At 43.2% G+C, this 27,005-nt stretch overlaps 1 protein-coding gene across 14 annotated transcripts in view; it reads right to left on the bottom strand.

The window, feature by feature from the left end:
- The window catches only part of ADGRG2 (adhesion G protein-coupled receptor G2), an 835,692-nt gene that overhangs the window by 193,711 nt on the left and 614,976 nt on the right, over nucleotides 1-27,005 (bottom strand). The gene's annotated exons all lie outside the window — the stretch shown is intronic.

Here is a 27,005-nt window from a genome sequence, read left to right on the forward strand (position 1 = left end):
TACACCCATGAGGCAGTGAAGATGCAGAGAACAGCATTTGAGGCACAATGGGTGTGTAAAGCTATTACGTACCGTGAAATCGCCCGGAGTATACTGAACTAAAGGAAAGATCATCTAAATAAGAGGGCGGACGGCGTCATTTATCAGTGGACCCCCCCTTGTATGAAATAGCCTCAACTGAGCTAGTGAGAAGTGAGTACATACACTCTATTATGAGAGAGAAGTTCTGATTACGTGTAGAATAGAATGGGAGAGGAGATCTTTAAAAATATGAGTCATCGACCAATGTGAGAGCCAAATAAAGGATTGTTGCTGACTTGATAAGCCTGTTTGAGATTCGTCCAGAAAAAGTGTACCTCCTCCATGAGCTAAATGTGTAGATGATGCGGCTCACCCAGTTTATCTGAAGGAAGACATAATTGGTACTTTGCTTTTTTGTCCTGAGGAAGGTTGCACAAACTAAGGGGCACGATTTGGAAGGCCCTGCTCTGACAACCGAAACACGTGCAGACCTAGAAATCTGTGGGAATTATGACAGATATTTTCACCTGTTTTTGAAGAAAGGGAACAATATTGTGTTAAATAATCATTGTATATGGTGGTATATGTATGCTATCATTTTGTGAAACCAAGATAGATTGACAATAGGAAAGTATGAGTATGAGTGTGAGAGTGGGTAAATGAATGTGAGCATCAAACTGTTAAATTAAATATGCTAATTTTATAATTCTGTAATACATTAATGTCTTTTGAAACGAAAAAGTGAGTAAGAGCATATGGTCATCCTCTTTCCACTGGTCCATTGGTCCATTGTGATATTTTGTTTATACCTATACCTGAAGGACCAGGGATATAATTCAGGCACCTCTTATTATTTTAACTCTGCAAATCTAGACAGTAGTGTTTAGCAAATGTATGGAGAGACACCCATGTTGTGATGAGGCAAAGGTCTAGCAAAGGTAACACTCTCTGTAGAGCAGAGTAAGCAGCTCCCCCTCTTGTGAGGTTTTCAACGGAACCTCAAATCACAATCCAGTGCAACAAGATCTGCTTGGTAACCCCATGAGCCAGCCATGCTTGAAAAATAGCCATCAACTATTGCTGATCTCTACAAAAGCAAACAGTCCTAACCACTATTGTATCACCCATTTCAAAGGACGCAAGACAAATACAGGTAGGTACATTTTTTGATTAACATGAAAGTCTGATACAACTTTTGCCAAGAAAGCAGGGCTAACCCCGAGTGTAACATTCTCCTTAAAAAAAAGAAGGAAAGGTGCCTTACATTGGAAAGATTATGTATCTCACCCACACACCCATCGATAATCCCTAAGAAAACAATCCAAAGTGTAATGCAAATGCTTGAAGGGAGCCAACATCAATAACGAAAGGACCAGGTTCAAATCCGGAGCTGTAACCACAAATTGGAGGAGAGGAACCATATTTACAAGCCCCTTAAGAAAGTGGCACAAAAAGAAAGAACCTTGTTGTGAGTGCCTCTTGGACAGAGAAGTCAAGTATCCTTTAACTGTGCCACATGCAGTCTTTGCTTAGCCAGAGATATCGAAAACCCCATCACCAACGAGGTGGGGCATGACACCATATTCGGTACACTCATCTTCCTCCATCTGCACACATAAATGCACCTCCAAAACATCATCTGGAAGATCCCATCCATCATACTACAGGTTCTCAAGGGCCACACCTGGAGACCTTGAGACACCAGGTTCACCAGGTTCAGGTGAAGCACCAAACCTTCTTACTTGAACAAGTCTGCACTCTGAGGAAGACAGCTCATTCTCCTCGCCCAATCTGAGGCAATCAGATTTAGGTGAATCCAAAACTTCCTCAACCTCCTGATACAGGATGACCTAAATGGGCATAATGCGAAGTGAAGGTCCACTCCCCTAAGAAGGCATCAAGTAGCGCCCCGTCTGGGGAACATCTAACGAGCAGATGAGTCTCTACATTGAGCTAGCCCTCTTTGCAAACAGATCCACATGAGTGGTCCCCAAAAGTTTGAAGATCTCTGTAAGGATCTCTGGATAAATATCCCATTCATTGCAGACTGAACTCTGGGTGCTTAGGGCATCTGCCAACCCGTCCTCTGTGTCTGCCAAATGAACCACTGAAACACAGATGTTTTTCTCCAATGCCCGAACCAGAGCCACATTGCTTCGCTGTGCAGGGGCAGTGACTCCACACACCCTCTCTTGCTTAGGTAATGCATGGCCACTGCGTGGTCTGTCAAGATCAGGACATTGTTCCCTCCAAGAGTCAATGCAAAAGCCATCAGCGTCACACCTCCAACAGGTTGAGTTTCCATTGACAGTCTACTTGGGAAAAAAGCCTTCTTACCTCCAGTTCCCAGAGTGAGCACTTTAATGGGGGCATTTGTGACAACCTGGGCATTGGCAAAGGTATCCAGAATGGCTCCCTTGCCACTAGGGTACTCAGTAACTATGAGAGATTGTTGGCCACTGCTGTTGAAATATGGGGGTCTTCGGACATGTCACCAGAAAATTGCGACAACTGTCTGTTCACCATGTCAGGGAACAAATACTTAACCTGGCCTCCTGCGTGAGAAAAATGCAGGATGCCAGGAGAAGGAGAGGCTAATGCTAATAGCATACGTGCAGGGAGACCATCTGTTGAATGAAGGTAGCTCTCTCCTTGGGCAGGAAAGCCTTCCCTTCCCATGGATCCAGGACTGCTCTGATGAATTAGAGCCTTTTTGATGGGGTTGTGTTGGACTTCTGAAAGTTCAGGGAGAAGCTGAAACATTTAGAAGGAGGCAGGTGCCCTTGAGATGCCTCGATACCTGCCCACAGATTCCTTATCTGGATATTTTACCAAAGCAGTATAGCATAAGCAAGCAGACTCAAAGCTCGAATACAAGACATTTTGTAAAACTGCTCTGCCATAACAGCCATCATTGGCCCTCTGCAAATCTAGACTGGACTGTTTAGCAAATGTATGGAGACGAGCCTATGTTGTGACAGGGCCATGGTCTTGCAAAGGTACCCCTCTCTGCAGAGCAGAGTAAGTGGCTCCCCCTCTAGCAGAGTGTGCTCAAAGTCTTAACAGAACCTCACAAACCAGTGCATCATCATCTGCTTGGTAAACCCATGATCCAGCTGTGCTTGGAAAATAGCCATCAACGATTGCTCATCTCTACAAAAGAAAACCGTGCTAACCACAATTATTTTATCACCAATTTCAGGTTCAACCTATGGAATGCCATCTCCTTTTTTGAGGGGTGAGGACGCAAGAAAAATACAGGTAATTACATTTTTTGATTAACATAAAAATCTGATACAACCTTTGGCAAGAAAGTAGGGCTCACCCTGAGCATAACATCCTCTTTGAAAACATGAAGAAAGGTGCCTTTCATGAGTAAGTGTCTCTCCCACACACCTATCTGTTAGTCCCCAAGAACATGATGCTCAGTGTCAGGAGATGAATCAAAGTGGAATGCAAAGGCTTGAAGGGAGACAACATCAACAACGAAAGGACCAGGTTTGAATCTGAAACTGTAACCACAAATTGGACCAATGGAACCATATTTACAAGCCCCCTAAGAAAGTGGCACAAAAAGAAAACCTTCCTCCGGGTTCCTCTTGGGCAGAGAAGTCCAGTATCCTTTAACTGTGCCACATGCAGTCTTTGCTTGGCCAGAGATATCAAAAACCCCATCACCAGCGAGGTGGCGCATGACACCATATCTGTACACTTAACTTCCTCCATCTGCACACAAACAAACCCCACAGAGGGCCCACAGAGGGCACGCAGCCAGCAGCAAGGGCCTGCACGCAGCCAGCAGCACCTCCAAAACATCTGGAAGATCCCATCCATCATACCTCAGCTTCTCAAGGATCACACATGAAGACTGGGAGACCCCGGGTTCAGGTGAAGAACCAAAACTTCTGCACTGCACCAACAGGTCTGCACTTCGAGGAAGACAGCGTCTCCTTGCCCAATCTGGGACAGTCAGATTTAGGTCAATCCAACACTTCCTCAACCTCCTGAGTATAAGCAGGATGACCGAAATAGGCAGAATGCGAAGTGAAGTTCCACTCCACTAAGAAGGCATCCTCTAGCGCACAGTCAGGGGAACTTGCTTCGAGCAGAAGAGTCTCTTCTTTGAGCTATCCCTCTTTGCAAATAGTTCCACATTAGTGGACCCCAAAAGGTTAAAGATCTCGTTAAGGAACCCTGGGTAAATATCCCATTCATTGGACACTGAACTCTGCCTGCTTAGGGCCTCTTCCAACCCATTATCTGTGCCTGCCAAATGAACCACTGAAGCAGATGTTGTTCTCCAATGCCGGAACCAGAGCCACATTGCCTCATTGCATAGGGGCAGTGACTGCAAACACCCTCTCCTGATCAAGTAATGCATGACTACTGGGTTGTCTGTCAAGATCATAACATCCCCCCAAGAGACCGTGCAAACGTCATCAGCGTCACACCCCCAAAAAGCTGATGTGCCACTGACAGTCTACTTGGGAACAAAGCCTGCTTACATCCAATTCCAACAGTAAGCACTCCAGCCTTTATTAGGGGCGTCCGTGATAACCTGGGCATTGGCAAAGGTATCCAGAAAGGCTCCCCTGCCACTAAGGTGCCGCCGACTCAGCAACCATGAGAGTTTGTTGGCCACTGCACTTGAAATTTGGAGGACCTCGGACATGTCGCCAGAACATTGAGACCTGGACTGCTTGATCTCCAAACAGCCCTTTAAGATGAGTAGCAGTACCCTTGAGATAGATGGGGATGCAGATTCATACTCATGCATCAAATAACTAATTAACAACTCAATATTTTGGAAAAAGGAGTCAGTTTAATGACAAGTTCATAAAACGGGGAGTACAACAAACATCAGCAATCGCTCAATCTTTCAGCTCTTTACTTTTAGAAAAAACACAATATTTATAGCAAATCTTCACTGCTGATGTACAACCCACGCACGTACTAACGTCATTCTATGCGGCAATCTTAAAAACCTAACGTGCAATGTGATTGGTTATAGGAAGGTAACTTAATGTAGGTACTATATCTGTTCATGGTAATAGGGAGAGATGGGATTGGATAATCAGTGTCAGGTTGGGCAACAACGTCCCACTGGCTCTACTCACTATAGGACCTTAGATTACATTCCACTATGATTGGGTTGGCATCAACCCAACTCATACTTTTCAACCTACGTCTAGCAGCACATAGAAAGAACATCCAGGTGCAGAGAAGCTCGTCTGCACCCCAGCTTCCCACCATTTATGCTACAAGGAGTATGGGCATGGCGGGGATCCATTCATAGGTGTGATAGTTTCACCCTTCCAGCCTGCCTTTGAATGTGACTGGACACCGTGAAATCGCCTTTTCTCTGTGTCTTTTCGTAAACTTGATTTAATTCTACCAGTCTTCTGACGTCTGTGGCTTATCTTGACCTTTCTGAATAGTATCCTCTGTTCTCTTCTCTCCTTAATTGTATCCAATGTCGACTTATTCCAGCCAGATAAGACATTGGCTTCTTGGCATGGTCATCCTTTAGCTGAGTTTTGCTCTGTCTTGATTCTCGATTTTCTTGCTGAGATACACTCCATCTGAGGCCTTTTGTGACCTTTGTTCAGTTCTGCTTATGTGCGTAGTGGACTTACATTCATACATAAAGTGCTTCTTGAGGTATACATTTGTAAACGTTGGTGCTTGCTGCAATATATCAACTATAAAGCATAAGCAAGCTTCACAATTTTTTTGCCTCTTGCAGTTACTTGCATCTGTATATGTTTAAACTAACTAAATATCTTCATGTATGTGTTATGTTATGTTACCGACATTTATTTAAAGCGCACGTACACCCACAGGCATCTTGGCGCTGAGCAAACAGAGGTGAGGCAGGATATTGTAGGACCGTTAAAAAAGCAGAGTTTTCAATCTATATGCCGAAAGGCCAGATGGTCAGAGATATCTTGCAAAGCGATGGGAAGGCAATTCCATGCTTCAGCAGCAGCAACAGAAAAGGCACGGCCACCCCTACGGGCTAACCTGAACCGAGGAACCGTCAGCCAGCGGGTGGCGAGAGAACGAAGGGTGCAAATCGGTTGATATGGAGTAAATTTGACCTGCAAATATTCTGCCCCCTTTCCATAGAAGGCTCGGTGGACCATGCACATAGATTTGAACAGTATCCGTTGGGCAACCGGAAGCCAATGGAGTTGTCTCAGTAAGGGTGTCATATGGGCACCAAATGGAGGACGGATAATGGAGCGAATGAAGGGAAGGACCTTCCGAAGGATCCTAAGTTTGAAATGGCCCGATTTACAAACTGCTCCCACCTGTTCATCCATGGGAAGGGTCACTGAGAAACGTACTCCCAGCGTCCTGATGGATTGAACCGGTATCGGGAGGGGACCTAATGAGGATGGCCAGAAGTCGGCCGTCCAAAACAATTGTGGAGTGGCTGTACCCACAACCAGAACTTCGGTTTTGGAACCATTCAATTTAAGCCAATCCAACGACATCCAGATACCCAGCTCTTCCAGGCATACTTTAAGCCTCATTGCCGTTTCTGCTTTAATCAGGTCTAAACGGACCAATATCTGGGTATCATCCACGTAAGAATAAAAACGAAACCCATGAGATTCAATTAGAAACAGTAGGTATCATATAGATATTATATAGGATGGGTGAAAGTGCCGATCCCTGGGGGACACTGCAAGATAGAAGGACCGGGGCAGAGCAAAACAGAGGCAGCGACACTGATTGTGAACGGCCGGTCAAGAAGGTTGTGAACCATTCCAGAACCTGGCCAGACATACCGGCTTCAAAGAGGCAGGAGATCAGAAGTGCGTGATCGACATATGTGACATGTTTCTTCAACTTGACATCAACTTCTTCACCTTATGCTCAAGATGTCACGTATGCATGGTATTTCGTCTCTTGTCAGTATTCTCAAGTCATTATATCTTCTATATGTGCATCAGTCCGATTTCTTATGACGTCACCATTCATCTTCCTTCATTATCTTCTTTGCTTCTTCAGGTATTTCATTCAATAACAGTCATATTGTTTAGAATGTAGGTATGGCTTTTTTAATGAATACCTTACTGTCTAGGTTTTCTTAAGTGTCAATATATTAATAGGTGCTGTCATGCTAATAGGTACTGGGCAGAGCCCATATGCTGCTCTTTGCTGATTCAACTGTTCTTCATATGTCACATACTTTGATGTGAACTCAATAGGTAATGGGAGGGGGCAACTGGAGTGGGGACGATACCCGAGGCTTCCTCTTCAGACCACTGGCCGCTCACCATGTCAGGGAGCAAATCCTCAACCTGGCCTCATGCGCGTGAAGAAATTCAGGATGCCATGAGAAGGAGAGGCTGATGCTGATAGCATGCATGCATTGAGGAACAGGGAGACCATCTGTTGAATGATGGTAGCTCTCTCCTCGGGAAGGAAAGCCTTAATTTCCCATGTGTCCAGGACTGCACTGATGAACTGGAGCCTTTCATATGTTGTTGTGTTGTACTTCTGAAAATTCAGGGAGAACCCGAACCATATAGAAGGAGGCAGGTGTCCTTGAGATGCCTCAATACCTGCTCCAGTGAACGGCTGCGCAAGAGCCAGTCATTCAAATAGCAAAAGACAGACCCCTCCAGGAAATATTAGGAATACCATCCCATCCCTCTCTCTGAACACGTGACCTCCTCCACAGCTCCTTTTGTCAATAGAGTGGGCCATTCCTCCCTAAGGTTTGGCTCGGTGTCTGAACAAAAGTGTAGGAGGCCTGTCCAGAGGCTTGCATAGGAATGGCAGGCTGTAACCTTGCCTGACTATCTACAACACCCAAGCATCGGAGATTGTCCAAGTATTTGGAGACTAGCCCTCCAAAAGCAGTAACATGGGTGAGATCTTAAAGAGGTTTTGAGGTGTGCACTGGCACTATGGCCATATGGCCTGATGATTCACCCCTGCTTGGATGTGAGAAATGCTTCTGTGCTGACTTGTTCTGGGACAACTGTGCCTTCCTGACAAATGGAGTGTAGCAAAGTAAACCCGTTTCCCTACAACCGAAGGGAAAAGAGAACAATGGTGTGGGCTGCTGGACCCCAAAACACAAAGTTTTGCTGTAATCTTAGATTCTTTAAATCTCTGAAGGAATTGGTTGGCCAACTATAGGTTCACCATTGAATATCATATCTAGAAGATTTGACTGCAGCTTCAGAAAAACCCTGACAGCCAAATGTACGAGACTCTGCGAATAACCATAGACGTCCCCATCGAACGAACAATGCAGTCTGCTGTATCCATGCTGGCTTGGGGGTCTTAAGAGGCCGCCTCCTTTTCGTCATTGGCGATCTCTTATTTCTCCCATAGGACAATGCCTCTGACAAACATTAGCCAGTAGAACATGGGCAGTCATGGTCTCCGGCACCATGCTCCTGACACAAACTTGTCTGTATTCTTCGCTTCTCTATCCAGCGGAAGAGTCAACGCTGATGGTTCTGTATTTAACATAGCAGCTTCAGCTACAATCCCTGCAGTAGTTGTATGGCTGGAAAGAAAATCCTGGTATCCATGCCCCAGTTTATATTTCCGGGTGAGCTCTTTATGGACTGCCAGGATCAAACAAGGTTTGTTGCTACAGCGCCTTAAGCCTGGCATGAACCACAATGCTCTGTGTCATGGTCCGTCCCTAGTCATGACACACAGACATTGTTTGGGTTGGTGTTGAGTGTATTGTAGTTGCACAGTAGAGCCAACATTTGTTTTTCTTCAAAGACTTTCAGAGAAAACAGCGCACTATGTGTATGGGTGCCAATGTCGTGTCACAGGAGTCTAGGAATGTGTTTGCTGAACTGCATTACAAAACTCAGAGAACAGCTGGCACTGCAGAAGATCCATCTAGATGAGCAATCTGTAGAAGGATATATCCATTGAAGCATAGTTCCCAATATTAAGGAAAACCAACATGTATTGGGTTGCTGAAAATGTGCTGTTCTCATATTTATCTGAAAAGACATTTTTCAGCACAGGCCTGTGGACAAAATCACATTGATTTGGCATGTCAGTATATTTATTTTTAAAATGGGGGTACATTCTTGGTTTAAATGTTCTTCATTTTGTTATAATGGAAATTCGGAAACGCTGGATTAAACAACTGTCCACTTAGTCACCACTCCATGTGGGGTTACGGTTCAGAATGTACATAGGGGTTACAAGTATCGATGTAGAAGTAGCAGAAGAACTGAGATGGCCATGGGGGGGAACAAGGGAGAGGTGGAGCTGCAGAGGGAGAGAAGCAGGGTTGAGTGTAGAGAAGTCCTTTGAAGGGTAGAATCTTCAGGTCCTTCCTGAAGTGTAGGATGTTCATGTTGTACATACATGCAGAAAATATACATTACATATTTAACAGCTACACATTGGGGCTGACTGGAATTGCTGCCCTACATAAGTTATCAGAAACTTGAATGTTGCTTCTGCAAGAATACTGCGAGTTTGTTTGATACTGCAGGATATAGCAGGGCAGTCAATCAAATTTCATAAAAACCCAACCGTAGCATCCTCCATTTCCATGTAATACGTACTGCTGTTGTCGTTCCATCTTTATTCACATTCAACTGATCACTAATTTTATTTTAAAAACATCAATACATAATTTGCTTAAAACTCCATTTGGTGTGGTTTAGGACCATGCAAATGTCTACAACTGTCAAGTCAAAGTGTCACAAAGAAAGGTGTTGCACAAATGTGTAGCAAGCCTCATTCTCTGCTGTATCCCAGAATGCATACTTAATTTAGCATCACTATATGTTAGTTCAGCTGACCATGAGCCTGTAAATTCTGGTATCCATATACAATTTCAAATTTAAAAAACCGAATGGGAGATTTGTTGGAATTTCGGGTGAACGAAAATTTCGAACAGCTGAAAATTTCGAACAAATCTCCCAATCGGTGCCATTATAGTGAACAAGGGGAGAAGGCATTGCAGGGGAGTCCCCAGCATCCTTGTTCACTACAATGGCATCGGGGGTAGCACGGGTGTCCCCCACTCCTGAGAAGAATAAAAAATGGACCCTGCTGTGCCGGTTCCCATCCACGTAAGTGAAGGGAACCGGCGTTGCAGTGGGATGGAGGAGTCGGCGGCACACAATGAGGTGTGCCACCAACAGGTAATTAGGGGGGCGCGTGGGGGGATCATTATTTGACAGAGTCTCGCATTTCAAATTTGGCATCTCCTCTGTTTAAAAACCCAATACAAAATGCCTGCTTGCACATAATCGGAGGCTAAAATGGACCATTTAATTTAACACGCTAAATATGACGCAGTTCTACTTGGTAGTTGTCCCTCAAAATTCATCTACAGGTTAAAATAAGAAAAACACCATGGGTATGCAAAATAAATTAAATGCTTACATGTTTGTTCCATTTGAGATCATATGAGGCAGGTGAACTTGCACGGATGGCTACTAGGTGGCGCTGTGACATGTATGGCTTGCTAACCTAAATGCCCTACCATAATTTGAATATAGCAATCACAGGGTGTACAGGGTTGGTAATGCCCTGCCATCCCGAGCCTAGGTAGGCCTGAGTGAAGCGAGGGCCTCGTCTAGGGCTCAGGGCCATCACTGGCCTTGTACGCGCCCTAAGCAGGGCCAGTCGGGGTGCAAATATTTGTATTTATTTTTTTAATGGGACATGGGCTCTGCCCGGATTGCGTGAGCGCAAAATCGTGAAAAAAAAACAAGATAGACGCCGCCATGGTAGATAGAACCTTTTCTGTATCTATGATAGTCGCAGGCAGGACAGAGCGCCGGAACTGAAGTACAAAGCTCTGGTGCAGCAGGCAGGCAAGTGGGAAGGGAGGGAGGAAGAGGGGGGTGAAGGTGCGCAATGTCTTGCGGGTGGGTGAGGGGCAGAAGCATGGAACGGCAACAGAGAGAAACTCCCTGCTGACACACACAAGATGTCACCACTCCGGGAAGTGCCTCGGGTGGCTACATGGCCGGTAGACTGTGGCTCATTACAAGTTTGGTAGTGCGGATAAAATGCGGCAGTATTACTGTATACCGCTGCATTGTTGCACCACCCAACTATAACTTTGGGAGAAAGTTGGAGGATTCACCTCCAGCTATAAGCTTGTAAATGGGGATTTACACTGCCACCACCACTTGTAATTCGGCGGTAATACACGGTAACTGTAATACAGTTTGGTGGCATCTGGGTGGATTAAATGAACATATACCACCAAGCTAGTAATGATAACCACTGTTTCCTGTCTGCGTTTCCAGCCACCGGATTGGCTGAGTGCAGTTCCCCCAGTGTGAACAGCATACTTTGCCTGATGCTGGAGACCGTCACGCCACAATAGATGCAATTTTAGTTGTGGCAAAAATGTCCTTCCAACGCCGCCGCCACCCCAAGTAATATAAAAACTTAATTAAAATTGGAAATGGTTGTTCTAAAATGAATGTAACATTTCTATACTAAAGTTTTGATTGTATTAAAATCTCATCGGTAAATATTATCCTTCTTATAATCTCAATCATTTACTAATAACTACTAGCAAAATAACACTTCCATCATTGTTGTGACAAAAAACTGTAGGTAATAAAAGAGAACATGACATATAACCAAATCCAAGTCCATCATTCTAATGTTACTGAGGTAGTCCCTGTGATTTTCCATGTGAGACAGTAATTTACGGTATTGCCTCGAATAAACGAATAACAAAATAACAAGGCTGAAAATGCAGAATGTTTTTGATCCAATTTTTCGTTATTTGTGTACTTCGTTTCGCAATAAATCAATGGGGTGGGGTAAGGGAATGAAATAAGGCTGGGGGATTGGGGATAATGCACGGGGTGTCCCGATTAAATTTCTATTAAAACAAATTCGCCATTTTCAGCCTTGTTGTTTTAAATTTGCTCTTTTAATGTAGATCCTAATTTACAACATGATTTCCTGTGAAATAAAATAGATCCTTTACACCACCAATTCCTTGCAAACAAAACCAGAACACTCCTACTCAGTTCATACTGCCTCGTTTGTCATTCGTAGCTAAAATGTGCAAAAAGAGAATAACCAGGCAACATCTCCACTTTGAGAAAAATGAAAATGTATTTAAAGGGATGGTCTAGTAAAAATTTTTATTTAAAAAATAGATAGGCAACATAAAAAAAAATACTAGCATTCTCTGTTTTAAAACTTCCTATGTAAAATTTTGAGCTATTCAAGCTCAAAATTCGCAAAAGCAAGCACATGGGCGCATCCATTTTGTGAAATGGAGGCCCTCCTGTGCTGGCTTTTGCTTTTGCGGCACTAATGAAGGAAAAGCCAGCCAGCTGTAGTAAACAAAGGCTACCGCTGGGTGGCTTTCCCTTCATTAGTGCTGTAGGCGGAGGACGGGAACCGGAGACCAGAGCAGGAAAGCTGCAGCTGAATCTCGGTAAGTGCTATTTATTTTATTTTTTTAAATAAGCACAAGCTGCGGTTTTTTTTCTAAGTTTTCCGGGCTGGAGGAGCCCGGAAAACTTAGAAATAAAACCGCAGCTTTAAAAACGTTGTATTTTTGTTTGCGGTCGCTTTTGAAGCGACCGCAAACATAAATACAAAGTTGTGTTGGAAAACGCTGCGGTTTTTCTTTCCAAGTTTCTCAGGCTCCTCCGGCTCGGAGAAACTTGGAAAGAAAAACCGCAGCGTTTTCCAACACAACCGCGTGTGTTTCTGCCTGCTGTGGCTATCACTTTGGGTCTCCGGTGCTCCCAGGGGAGCACCGGAGACCCAAAGTGAAAGCCACAGCAGGCAGAAACACAACGCGGTTATGTTTACATGCCGCGTAGTGTTTCTACCTACAGCTGATTTCCCATTTGGGGCTCTCGGGCTCCCCGTGGGGAGCCCGAGAGACCCAAATGGGAAATGCTAAATGCTGCGTTGTGTCTGCCTAAATCTGCTTTCCCATTTGGGGCTCTCGGGCTCCCCGTGGGGAGCCCAAGAACCCCAAATGGGAAAGCAGATTCAGGCAGAAACAACGCGGTTGTTTTCCGCAATGCCGCGTTGTTTCTGCCTGAATCTGCTTTCCCATTTGGGGCCCTCGGGCTCCCAGTGGGGAGCACGAGAACCTCAAATGGGAAAGCAGATTCAGGCAGAAACACACGCGGTTGTGTTGGAAAACGTGGCGGTTTTTCTTTCCAAGTTTCTCAGGCTCCTCCGAGCCAGAGGAGCCTGAGAAACTTGGAAAGAAAAACCGCAGCGTTTTCCAACACAATAACGGTGTATTTATGTTTGCGGTCGCTTCAAAAGCGATCGCAAACATAAATACAACGTTTTTAAAGCTGCGGTTTTATTTCTAAGTTTTCCGGGCTCCTCCAGCCCGGAAAACTTAGAAAAAAAAACGCAGCTAGTGCTTATTTTTAAAAAAAAATAAATAGCACTTACCGAGATTCAACTGCAGCTTTCCTGCTCTGGTCTCCGGTCCCCGTCCTCCGCCTACAGCACTAATGAAGGGAAAGCCACCCAGCGGTAGCTTTTGTTTACTACAGCTGGCTGGCTTTTCCTTCATTAGTGCCGCAAAAGCAAAAGCCAGCACAGGAGGGCCTCCATTTCACAAAATGGATGCGCCCATGTGCTTGCTTTTGCGAATTTTGAGCTTGAATAGCTCAAAATTTTACGAAGGAAGTTTTAAAACGGAGAATGCTAGTATTTTTTTTTATGTTGCCTATCTATTTTTTAAATAAAAATTTTTACTAGACCATCCCTTTAATGTATCTAGTAAAGCTAACATCAATGAAGTCATCAACCATCTAAAGACCATGTACAGTACAAAGCCATTGAATTGTGCACATTCGGTCATATTTGTAGCAGGTTTCCTTACATGTGAGAGAAAATACTCAATCACCTTTAATATTTCTATATAAAAAAAACAGGGCTGGTATAGCCACTCAATGAGGCATGCCCTCACATAGGTAATAATGAAGGGTTATGACGATATGCTGTCAAAGGAAATGTAGGGACGGCAGTGTATTGAACAGTGAAGAAAGACAGAAGTGATCACAGTTCAAGGGTGTTCACTGAACTTCAAGGGGTTGGTTGAATGCCTATCTAATCCTAAATCTAAGGATGGGAGAAAGCTACGACCATCAAATAATAATAACGGAGTCCTAGCCGAGTCTTTGTCAAAATAAAAGTCTCTGGCTTCTTGGCCATGAGGAAACAGTTAAAAGCATAGGTATCAGTGCCTTCTGCTAAAGTCACTCTCCCAATGACAGTCTCATTGCAGAGAGCCTGATGTAATAAACAAACACCAAAGTTCCTTTTTTTAAATCAGGATTTTCACAGTCACAGGTTCACAATTGATCCCCCTCATTCGGGCTCAGATCCCTTTAGCACAATATTCCTGATTGGTCTCCCTCATTCGGGCTCAGACCACTGATCCCCCCTCATTCGGGCTCAGATCCCTTTAGCACAATGTTCACGATTGGTCTCCCTCATTCGTGCTCGGATCCCGGATCCTCGTTAAGGGCTCAGACCCCTTTTCTATCAAAAACCGAAGACTGTCAACTGTGATGAGATTTGCTTAAACCAACGCAGGACCACTTCGATTCACACAAATTCTTATTCTTTTACTTTTGTTTCTGCCACTTCTTGGCTGCACATGTTACAGAGATCTTCGATTGAGCACACTTGCGGTGCCGGACCACTCTGTCACGAATATTGTATCTTCTTTGCTACAGTTCAAACATTCATCAGTCGTTAGGCTGTCCACGCGTCTAACATCACCCATGTTCAGCAATCTTCTTGCTCTTTGTATACAATGTTGCTGCTTGCAACCTTGCCTTCAACACAGACAGGTCTTGCATCAATTTCCCCAACTCACCGGCTGTGTTGATCTTTCTTTGATCTTGGATCCAGGGATGGTACCACAGCGGCTGCTGCTTCTCTCCTACTCGATCAGCCATGCAGGAGGGCCCTGGGTATCTCTGATACACAATACAGGATTCTTCAGTCTGGTTTCTTGGCCTTATGCTCTGAAATCCGAAGTTGTCTAGAAAGTAACTGCTTTCTGCCTGAAATCTTAAGGGTATCTCTCTCCTTGTGCACCCTTTGTGATTTGCCGTAATTCTTCCTTTGTTTGGTTGCTGCCTCAAAACTGCTGTTCCTTCATGTGCTTCACCTCGCTGAGAATGTTCTCTCGTGCTCCGCCTTTTATCTTTGTGGGGAAGTTTAATGGAAGTCAGGTATGAATGATTTTAATGAATTGCCTGACTTTGCCTGACAATGGTAGTGGGACAGGTCAGGTACATGGCTCGGGTGTGAGTGTTTTCTCCCAGAGCGGGCTATCTGTGTGAAAGTGTTCATGCAGGAAAAGGGCACGGGGGGCGGGGGGGAAAGAGATTCCATATATCCTACTGGGTAGGATGGGGTACAGGTGTTGAAGGGAAGTGAGGAATCTTGCCATCAGGTGTCACACTCCTACTCCCTGAAGACCCCTCCCCCAGGTGATCCTCCCACACGGGTCCACCCCCAACGTCTGGATCCAAAGGCGATGGCCGTGCCCTGGGGAGGGGGGAGAGAGCGAGAGAGAGCGAGCGAGCGAGAGAGCGAGAGACCCCAGAGACTAGCGGGTTAGTCACTGTCTGGTGCATCACAGAAAGCCACTGAATTGATATCTAAACATGGCGACTTCCTTGCAGTGCAAATATGTGCCTCCTGCTCTTCTGAAAGTGAAACTGACATGGTGATATTACTTGACATGGCAAGTTGACATGTCTTCAACTGGTTGCTAGGGAGCAGTGGTTGCACACATCCACCTGGCTGGAGCAAATGGGACCTTCAGGAAAAAGGTAAGTGAAAATAAATGTGTTTAATTGTGTTATATGTGTGTGCCGTGTGCGTCTCTCTGACATTGGGAATGAATGTGCATGCATTTGTGCTTGTATTTGAGTGTTGGTGAGTGTTCAGAGAGTACAATGGAACAGGGCTGGGTCTAATGTTCCATGGAATGCATGTTATGTTCTCATGGCAGAGCTTAAGATGAAGCTTGGAACTGCAATAAAAGTGAAGGGAGGGACATAGTACATGCGTGTTGCCCCTCTAAAAACGTGAGCTGCCAATGTTACACGTGACCAACTCAAGAATACAATTTTAGAACATCAACTTTAGAAACGTAGCTAACTCATCACTGCACAGATGCTTGAAACCACATGACATTAACAAGAACCCCCAAACTATACACCCTTCATCATCACAGACCATCCGTTTCTTCCTGTTTGATGTGATGACCATTTGTGTTTTCTCTGAGGGGCATGTCATAGGATTCAACGCTATGGAGATTTTTATTTGGATGGGGTGCCGGTGGTATTGGGTTGCGTTTTTTTCTTGCGCTTTTCAGCGTTGGTGTCTTTTTTCTGTTTCAGGGGGTGAAGGGTGGGGTTTATTTTGTTGTTTTTTTCTGATTTGTGGACTGGGGTTTCTTTTAGACTTCCTCTGATCTTTTAGCATGTCTGACATTAGAGGGTCTTGTCTTTTGGTCTCTTCTTGGAATGTCAATGGAATGAATAATCCTGTCAAACGGCAGAAAATTCTGAACAGTTTGGAAGATATGCAATGTGATGTTTATTTTTTACAGGAGACCCACCTTTTGTTAGAGGACATTGGCGTATTACGTAGAAAATGGCTGGGTGATGTTGTTGCTTCCTGTTATTTCTCTAGGAGTAGGGGGGTTGTGATTCGTTTACGGAAGGACTCTCCTATTAGAGTTCTGAAAACTAGTTGTGACCAGGAGGGGCATGCCGTGGCTCTCGTGGTGGACATACAAGGTGTCCAACATGTATTGTGCAATGTTTATGCTCCCTCAGCGGACAATGGTTCTTTTTTTTGGAGATGTATCGCAATTGATACTTGATTTGAATTATCCCAATATCATTCTTGGTGGTGACTTTAATATGGTTGATGAACCTTCTGTGGACTGCACTGGGCGTAAAGTTATACAGAGAAAGGATGCACATTTTTGCTTGTTTCAGACGCTGATTAGGGATTTCGATTTAAAAGATTGTTGGAGGTTGCAGCATCCTGACTCCAAGGAGTACACGTTCTATTCTGGTTTTCACAATACATACTCGAAGATTGATAAGTTTTTTACAGCTGGTGGGGCGACTACAAATCTTTTGAGTAGTCAAATTAGTTGTATCGCCGTCACAGACCATGCACCTATATTTTTGAGCCTGTCTTTGAATTTTGAACGCTGTAGAACCTTTCAATGGAAGATGAATACCTCTATTCTTCAGGATGAGGTTATTTTGGAGAAAATCAGAACGGAGGCTGAATGCTTTGTGAGAGAGAATTGTTCAGATGAGCTCTGTAAGAATGTTACATGGGAGGTGTTCAAATGTACGATGAGGGGCATTAGTTTAGGCTTATCCTGCGGCAGGAGGAAAAGATTGGCAAAGGTGCAGCTGGAAACTGATACCCGTATTGCTGAGGTGATGAATGGTTTGATACTGATAAGAGAAGGGAATTAAAGAAATTGAAAAAGGACTTGAATGACATTTTGGGCGCTAGAGCTGAAAAAGTTTTATATAGGATCAAATGTGCCTACTTTGAGAAGGGAGAAAAGTGTGACAGATGACTCGCCTACAGACTAAGGCAACAGGCTTCGGAAGGGGCCATTACATCTATAAAAGGTTTGACTGGGGTGATCACTTTTGATCCACGTGAGATTAATGCTGTTTTCAAGGATTTCTACATGAACTCCAGAAGTAGCTTGAAGTAGCTGTTCGCTGGAGGACTCTGGGCGGCTTTCCTGCACTGCATCGGAAAAATAGGCCCCACCCCTTTTTGCCACGCTATTTCAACAGGACCCTGCGTGCTCCAGTGCGTGCGCTCCAGAAGTAGCTTGAAGTAGCTGTTCGCTGGAGGACTCTGGGCGGCTTTCCTGCACTGCATCGGTACGATTTCTAACTCGGCGTCCTACTCGCCTTAAATTGACTTTTTTGGACTCCTCTGGACATTTACATTGCCATATTCAATTATATGTGCTACTTATGAATTGTAGTAGCTAATATTACCTTTTTATATACTTTTAGAAAAATTGGCTCCACCCCTTTTTGCCACGCTATTTCAACGGGACCCCGCGCGCTCCAGCGTGCGCGTTCCAGAAGTAGCTTGAAGTAGCTGTTCGCCGTTCGCAGCGGAACAGCGGTGACAGCGTTCTCCTAAAACATATATGCTACTAGTCATTAATTGTTAACACCTAGTGCTTTCTTGTGGTGCTCTTCATTTGATACAGCACCTTTGCACCGACTGAACATGCTGTAACCTTTAATCTGTGGACAGATTGTCACAACAGACCATGGTATTCACATTTAGACACGTTAAAACAGTGAGTATCCTTTTCATGAAACAAGCCCAATAAATGTGCTAGTGAAGCTCTGATGCTCTGCTATATTGGTGTATCGTAGTATATTATGTCGTTGTCCTAGCGGTCAATGTTGACACCTTTGTCATTTCTGTTACTTCCGTTACTTCTGTGAATTGTGATCTGAGAACTTGAGAATTGGGTTTTGGCTTGCCTATTTGAACGTAGTAGCTAATTCTGTATTCATATAATATAATTGATTCTCTTTGAATGCTATATCTAATTCATTTCCCCACTCAATTATAACATCATGGCTGATCACGCATGTGAAATTGAAATGCATAAAACTCTAAGAAACAGACGTATATGCATTCCAAAGATAATATCACGTGTCTCAGCTCAAGGAAATCATATAACGGCCTATTTTGCTAAAAATGCCCCTTCCCTGAACCATGATTTTTCAACTAAAGATATTTTACAACCTGCCTTAAATGAGCAATGCCCTGAATCAACTGACTATCTTGTAACTGAACTCTCCAGTGAGTTGGGCTGTGTCAGCTCTAAGCTATTGAATGATCTATTAGGCGGATCAATAGTCCCTAACCATGTCTCTGAATTGATAGAAGGTGCTGCACATCAATTGTGTTATGTTCAGAATTCCCTATCTGATATGCCTATCGATCCTGTAAAGATCTCTCCCAATGCCGCTCAAGACTCACAGATTGTGGTACCTCCATCAGTACCTCCATCAGTGTCTCACGTCCTGCCCACTCCGTGTACTATTGACCTATCGAACTCCAAACTCGAAGAAATGGAGTTGGAATACCTAGGCCAAGACCTTGATCTGTCCATTGGTGAGCCCATGGTAACTCCCTTATACTTCACTCCACCATCAAAACGTATAAGTTTGCCGGTTCAAAAAGAGCACTCTCTAGCTGACCCCATTGTACCTACATCAAATAACCAATCTCCTGCTGATTCAATTTTGAACACTCTGCCATTATTTAAGTCTAATTCCACTGGCAAGTCTTCCAACCCGGTGTATGCACTAACTAAAAGTGTGATCCCCGACTGCGGCCCTAAACTGGATTTTGGTGAGAACGACACGAGCATGACTTCAGATGAGAAATTTGAGTCCTTAGAAAACCTTTCTAGCTTACTTGCAAAATGTACCCTATTGGAATCCAAAATTGACATCCAATCCTTGCTAATCCATTCGAGCGTTAGAAGGAAATGTGGTTCTCAATACACAGTACAACCCACTTCTACACCGCATACCCCTCCCCCCGTTATGACCCGGAATAAGACCAGAGTGGCCTTACCAAGTGACTCTCTGCCAAAGGGCAAACAACGGAAAACAAACCGTACCTTTCAGGCTTTTATGTATCGGAATCAAACCACAAAAAGAATGCGTAAACCAAATGGTACTCAAGGGTGTCCACCTACCAAATTGATGCCGGTGAATACCTCCAGTATGACCATTCATGTGGACCCTATTGTTACCTTAGTTAGTCCCTCTCAGCCTAAGATATTACCTAAGTCTACTAAGGGCCCTCTAGTAGTCCCTGCAATCTTGAAAGTCAAGAAAACACGTACAAATAAAATTGGCATTACCAATAGCAGTCAGCCTTCCTGAAGAAAGACAAATCGACATTACCTAAAGAATGGATCAAAAACCATACTGAAAATAAAGACACCCAATGTACTACTCCAAACTCAGGCCCATGTATTGCGGCACACCAGTCTTATATGGCAGCCCTACAATTGACCCCAATTGCTGCTGTTCAATCACGAGATCCTCTAAATAGAGCAGCAATACTAAAGTTATTTCATGAGTTAGTTCCGTTACGAGTAATAACATCTAACAACATCTATTTAGTGTATCAAATTGAGCAGAATAATCACTACACATCGAATGTGTGCTTTAAAAATTATGCCACGCTCACCTATGTCCTTGGCTTTGAAGAGAACCTGCTCAAACTTGGATACATTGCTCAACACGTAGAGATCCCGACAAACGACCTATTGATGTACCTCGTAATAGAGCACTTCAAATGGCCAAGCAATATGGCTCTGCTTCTGTTATTGCACCAACAGACTTATCTGGATGCGCAATCCTAACTCATAAGTCTGTATCTGCGCATCCACCTGCCAAAGGCCCTTTACCATCTGAAGAAAGATATCCCTGAAGGATATTGGCAATGTTTGCCTCTATCCTTCAAAGAAAAATTTTCTGGGACACGGCAATGACCTATACACCCTCAACTTCTCTATTCATGGAATACCTGGGGACATTCCCATATGTTCGATGATGGACTATTAAGCAACATCAATATTTTTCATGTAGTTGCACTCCAAGAAACTTGGATCACTGCCGAGATTCAAATAGACAATCACTCCACAGTACATGAAGTGGCAACCAAAGGTCTGTTAGGTCGTCCAAAGGGTGGGCTACTAATATCTGTACAGAGCCCATGGAAAATAGAAAAACTATCACTATCATCTCCTAATTTATTAATAGCTAAGATTACGAATGCGGTAACCAGCATTATTATAATCAATGTATATGATCCGCCTAAAATGTTGCTAATCTCAAAAAACATAAAGGTGGTTTATGTGGCTCTAAAAAAATACTCCCATCACTTCCCAATCTGGCTCCTTGGCGATTTCAATGCCAAAATAGACAAGACTACTTCAGTAGATCAAATAACTGATGATCTCCAGAAATCTGGCTCATTTAAACACACATCTAATACTCAAAGTAAAAAGTGGCAAACTCTTACAATCCCATAATATGATACATTTGAATGGCACTACTATGAGTAACCCCCACTATTGACTATATTTTCTCGAATCCCCTTGGTATGCAATTAATTAAGGATATGGGAGTTGTGTGCCGTGATGAGAGTGATCACTTACCTTTATGCCTTCTTATCGACACAAAGCAGAAAAACCTCAGTTTGCCATCATACGACAAAAATGGTCAGGTACTGTTAAATGAAGGACTGAACCGTATTGTTCAAAAACGACAACATCGAACAAGCAAACATAATGGCCCGGGAATTGCTACCCGCCTTTATCCGAGTAAATCTTGCCAGGCCGAACACTTGTGACCAACTAATTGAGAATTTTTCATCTGCCATGGCCAATATTCAAAGCTCAACTATTGAGCAACGTTCATACAAATCTGTTTTGGAGAGAGTCAATATCTTGCGTCCAATCTGTAAAAATAACAACAAAATGATCCAACTTGAAAAAAGGAAGCTACGCCATAATATAAAAAATTTAGTACACTCCAAAAATGGGGCGACCCCGGTGCTTTCAAGCACAGTACAAATTCGCGATTTAAAAAAATCCCATAAGCGATGGCTAAAATCTCATTAAAAAGATGTTGAGCTAAAAATCTGGCAAAAGATAGCCAAACTATCCCTTATAGGTGATGGTAATGCAATATGTTATTTGATAGCAAAAAACAGAAAAAGAGACCTAACAATAAATTGTATCAATGAAGAGTCATGGCCAGATCATATAGCTATCACACTTGGCAGTGACAAATCTGTTGCACCGGCTTTGCCGATCCCTGATACACCGTGGGAATGCAAAGCCTCAATCCTTGATATCATAGCCATCATCGAAAACTTAAAATCATCTCGTGCTGCTGGCCCTGATGGTATATCAAATTTGGTCATAAAAAGTGATCCACCACTGTGGGGCGCTGCCCTGCATATACTATTTTGTCATATTGGCTTATATGGAATCTTACCACCCTCCTGGAAAGCTAACAACATCTTGACTGTTCATAAGAAGGGGGCTTGGGATGTTCCATCAAACTTCCGAATGCTGGCTATGTTAGACTCTACGTCAAAAATCTTCACAAAAGTTTTACTTCATGAATTGAACTCATGGATTGACACAAACAATTCCTCCCAATCAGATTGGCTTCAGACTAAAATCTAGCACTTTACACAATCTTCTTATATCTTAAGCTCATCGATCGAACATTCGTGGGTGCGGCGGAACCTAGAGTCTACTGCGCTTTCATCGATTTTTCCGTCGCTTTTGACACCGTATGTAGGAACCAGCCATGGCGCAAACGAGCTGAATGGGGGATTCCATCTGGTTTGCTCCAAATGCTTATGCTTCTCCACGCAGACACATCAGTTAGTGTCTGTCTCAATGCATTGGGTAAACTATCTAAATCGAGGTCTACCAAACGTGGCGTTAAGCAGGGATGTATGATAGCTGCCACACTCTTCAATCTTTACTTGGCTGACAAGATTACTTCCTTTAACATCCATGCTGCTAACCAAATTAAGAATATGGCCTTGGGTTGGCTCGCTTACGACGACAACCTCCTACTTCTTGACTATACGCCAGCTGAATTACAACTTATGCTGAATGCACTAGCCGCATATGCATCTAAAAATGGGCTCACGATAAATAATTCCAAAAGTAAAATTATGGTTTTCACACAGAAATTGAGGCCGAGGCGCCTACAATGGTCCTTATCTAATGCACCACTGGAGCAAGTCTCATCCTACAAATACTTGGGTGTAATCGTCGATGACAAGCTCAAATGGGACCTCCATTGGTCAGAGGTAAAAATTGAAATGTGAGACCTTGGTGAACGCGTTAAGTGTATTTATTGGTTGCCACAATGGTTATAGTGCATCTGCAGTGTTATCCATATACAACTCGAAAATCATATCAATGCTGTCCTATGCAATAGCCATCTGGGGAAATAAACTTTAAAAATTCGTTAGATTTGAAGATAAATTATTAAGGCGACTATTTTGACTCCCAAAATGCATAAGTATAGAATATCTGTACCTCGAGTTCAATATAAAGGGCATCTGGAATGTATATAAAACCCAATGCGTAATGTTCTACCAACGTTTGAACACTGTGTCAACTGATACGATATTGTCCCATATACACATGCTTTCTTAAATCTGGAGGATCTCTCTCCGATAGGTATATTTGGCATTTTGAAGCATATTAACCATAAGTGGCTGTACGAAGGCAGCATCCCATATGTTTCTGGTGACATCAAATATTGGCTGAAGAGTAAAATAAATGAGTCCGCTTTCCTACAGAATATGCTCCACCTTGAAAGCCTAACGTCTGCCACTGAATACCGTCAGCAGAGATGGCATTGTAAATCCACGCCGAAATACATTTCTGCTTACCTTAGTCCAAATGTTTTTCACACGTACCTTCTGCTCAAATGTAACGTATCAGTTGCCGCTATCACCAAAAAGTTGGATGAACAATATAGCATACGATCATAAATATTGTTGACTATGTGGTAATTTCATTGAAGAAACATTGTTTCACTTAATCGTTGAATGTGAAAGTCTCAATTGCCTATGCATGAAATATATTAAGTCATAACAATGCTGCAAAGGTGACAGACATACCTCTATTATGGCTAGAATTTTTACAAGGCAATATTAATCTAATATACTTAATTGTCAGATTCTATATGCATCTCGTACAGATTTTTAAATGTTTTTTATGATATGTATTGCGTTACTTGTGCTAACTTAAAAGTTTGAATGTGTATTATATGTTTTAACCTGTTTATCCTCAATATTGAAGGAATTTTAAACTGCATTATATGAAATGTTATACAAAGCTTTTGCTACAAGTATATCAAATAAATCTTATCTTTGTATGAGAATGAGGCTGGTATTACTGGTCGTGGCAACTTCTTGGATAAATTTGAATATTCCAAAAATTTCTGATGTAGAAATGGCTGGTCTGAGCTGGCCACCAAAACACCAGGGCCTGATGGTTTTCCGGCTGAGTTTTATAAGATTCTTCCTGAAGCAGCTTTGGGGCTCTTGAGGGATATGTATATTGAGTCCAAGGAGGTGGGATTGCTTCCAGAATCAACCACTCAAGCTACCATTTCAGTATTTCTAAAAAAGGGAAGGATAGTGTCTTACCTTCCAGTTATCGGCTGATAAGTTTAATAAATACAGATAAGATCCTGGCTAAAATACTCGCTTTGCGCATTGAGGATGTGATTCAAAGACTTATTTACACGGATCAGTCTGGTTTTGTCAAACATCGTAGAACTTCTAGCAATGTTAGGAATCTCTTGTTGACCATGTCACAGGCCCAGAGCTTGGATGAGGATGTAGCCGTGTTCTCTCTTGACGCTGAAAAGGCGTTTGATCATGTTAATTGGCAATATATGTTTACAGTGCTGAGGGTAATGAATTTGGGTGATGAATACATTTCTTAGGTTTCCCTTTTGTATGCTCGTCCCACGGCGGATGTTAAGATGAATGGCTTGTTGTCTGGAACTTTCAGTCTTTGGAGGGGCACCAGACAAGGATGTCCGCTTTCACCTTTACTGTTTGTGCTGGCCATCGAACCACTCGCTATTGCTTTACAGGGTGATTTGTGCTTGAAAGGTGTGTCCTTCAATGGGGTTGAACAGAAAACATGGTTTTATGCAGATGAACTTTTATTAGTTTTACGGAATCTGGAGATTTCTTTGCCATCTTTGATGAACGTACTGGATCGATTCCATGTGGTGGCTGGATATAAAATAAATTGGTCGAAGTCTGAGATTTTGCCTATCACGGGGAGCTGTGCTAAATCATTGGTGACTGGTTATGAATTTCAATGGTATTTACACAAAATGAAATACTTGGGGATTTGGTTGAATCCAGTTGTGAGTGATATGGTGGAGGTGAATTTAGGGGAGGCCTGTCGTGAGCTGAAGTCATCTACGCAGAGGTGGTCGGTCTTGCGTTTATCGTTGTGGGGCAAGGTGAATGCCTTGAAGATGGTTGCGGCCCCGAAAATCAACTATGTTTTGAGTATGCTCCATTTGAAGGTCAGTGCATGTTACTGGAAATTGATTGATGCAACTCTACAATACTTCCTTTGGGACGGGAAACCTCCTATCCTAAAATTGTGGAAGCTGCAGTTGCCCGTTGAGAGGGGGGGGCTCAGGGTCCCCAATTTTAGGGCGTATCATCTTGCCTTCTCTTGCCAGTTTTTGCTTCCTTTTCTGGTTGATTCTCTGAGTGCTTGGGCAGTGGTGGAGGAGAGCTCATTGGGTCCTCTTGCCCCGTGAGCTGTGCTTACGACAGTTAGCAAACGTGGTAGGAGATTTCATTTGACTGAATTTCTGAGGATGTGTGGAAAGGCTTTCATGATATGTGTGGTTCAATTGCTTTGAAATCACCTTCGGGATCGATTTGGCTTAATAAAGCAATCACAGAGGGTGGCAGACCTATATTATGGCCGGAATGGTTTGTTGGTGGAGTTCATTGAATTAGTGATGTCTACAGGGATGGGAAGTGGGTTGATTTTGATGTGCTATGCGCAAATTTCCCTATTGAAAACCTTTCAGTTGCAGACTACAGGAAATTGAAGAGATGCTTTGTGAGATTGATGGGAAGGAGTCTGAGTTTGGAATTTTTTACGGTGGGCTATCAGTCTATTGCGAGCAAAGTGTATCGCCAAATTGTTGCTAACTACAAAGGGAACATTGGTCTGATGGATGAGTGAAGTAGAAGACTGGGTTGTGAGATCACTGCTGATATGTGACTTGAGTTGTGTGCAAATGTGAGGCTCTGCTCGATTAATTTGTGTGAGCCCTCTAGGCAAATTAAAATTCTCAACAGGGTGTATTGGTGCCCTGAGAGACTCAAGAGCAGGGGCATATCAGATTCTGATGTATGTTGGTGTTGTGATCTGGAAGTTGGCACTCTCGAACATTTACTTTGGGATTGTGTCAAGGTCAGGGGTTTCTGGCAGGAGGTCTGTACTATGTGTCTGCGGGTCCTGAACTGCAGTATCGATTTGGATTTTAAGACTGGTTTTTGGGCTGTGGTGTCTTACCTGAGGATTTATCCATGTCTGAGAACGTTTTTGTTCAGGGGAGCGTCAATATCCAAGAAAATGATCTTGAGGGGGTGGAAGTCTCGGATCCCGCCTAACTCAGATGATTGGGTTGATGAGATGGTTTCTTTGGCAGCTATTGAGAAAGTGATATACAGAAGGTTGGGAAAATTGCACTTACATACTAAGGTCTGGGATGTATTCTTGAGTATGTACTAATGTATTTTTTTCTCTTCATCTTTTCTCATGCTGTTAGTATTGGTAAACTTTATATGCATTGTTGTGTGATTGTTCTATTTTGTATGATTTATGTAATCTTGATTGGTAAAATGTAAATAAAGAAAAAAAACATGATTACAGGGTAAAAGCAAATAAGTCCATCTCCACCAACTTCCAAATCAGCCATTTCAAATGGACTAGCAAAAGGGAAGCGTGAGTTATCGCCATGGCACACAAGCATCTACTCAAAAGCATGACGTCACATAATATGGATTTCTAGGACTGTTAAGGACTCCTGATACAGTTCACCCTTAACCACCAAACCAACCTCTCTTTCCTAGTTATTTGCAGACCACTCTCATACAACCCATCCTTCACAGAAAACATCTCAGGTATATGTCCAAACCTAGCAATCCAACAGTCCTCGGATACTTCAACATTTGGATTGAGGAGCAAACAGAGTCAGCAACCAAAAGTTTGAGTTCCTATATGACCAAATTTCACCTCAAATAAATGGTGATAGGAGCGTCAGACACTGCAGGCCATTCCCTCAAAGCAGTCT

This window comes from Ambystoma mexicanum, chromosome 7p (assembly GCF_040938575.1).
Source record: "Ambystoma mexicanum isolate Mex_15411 chromosome 7p, UKY_AmexF1_1, whole genome shotgun sequence".
Taxonomy (NCBI): Eukaryota; Metazoa; Chordata; class Amphibia; order Caudata; family Ambystomatidae; genus Ambystoma; species Ambystoma mexicanum.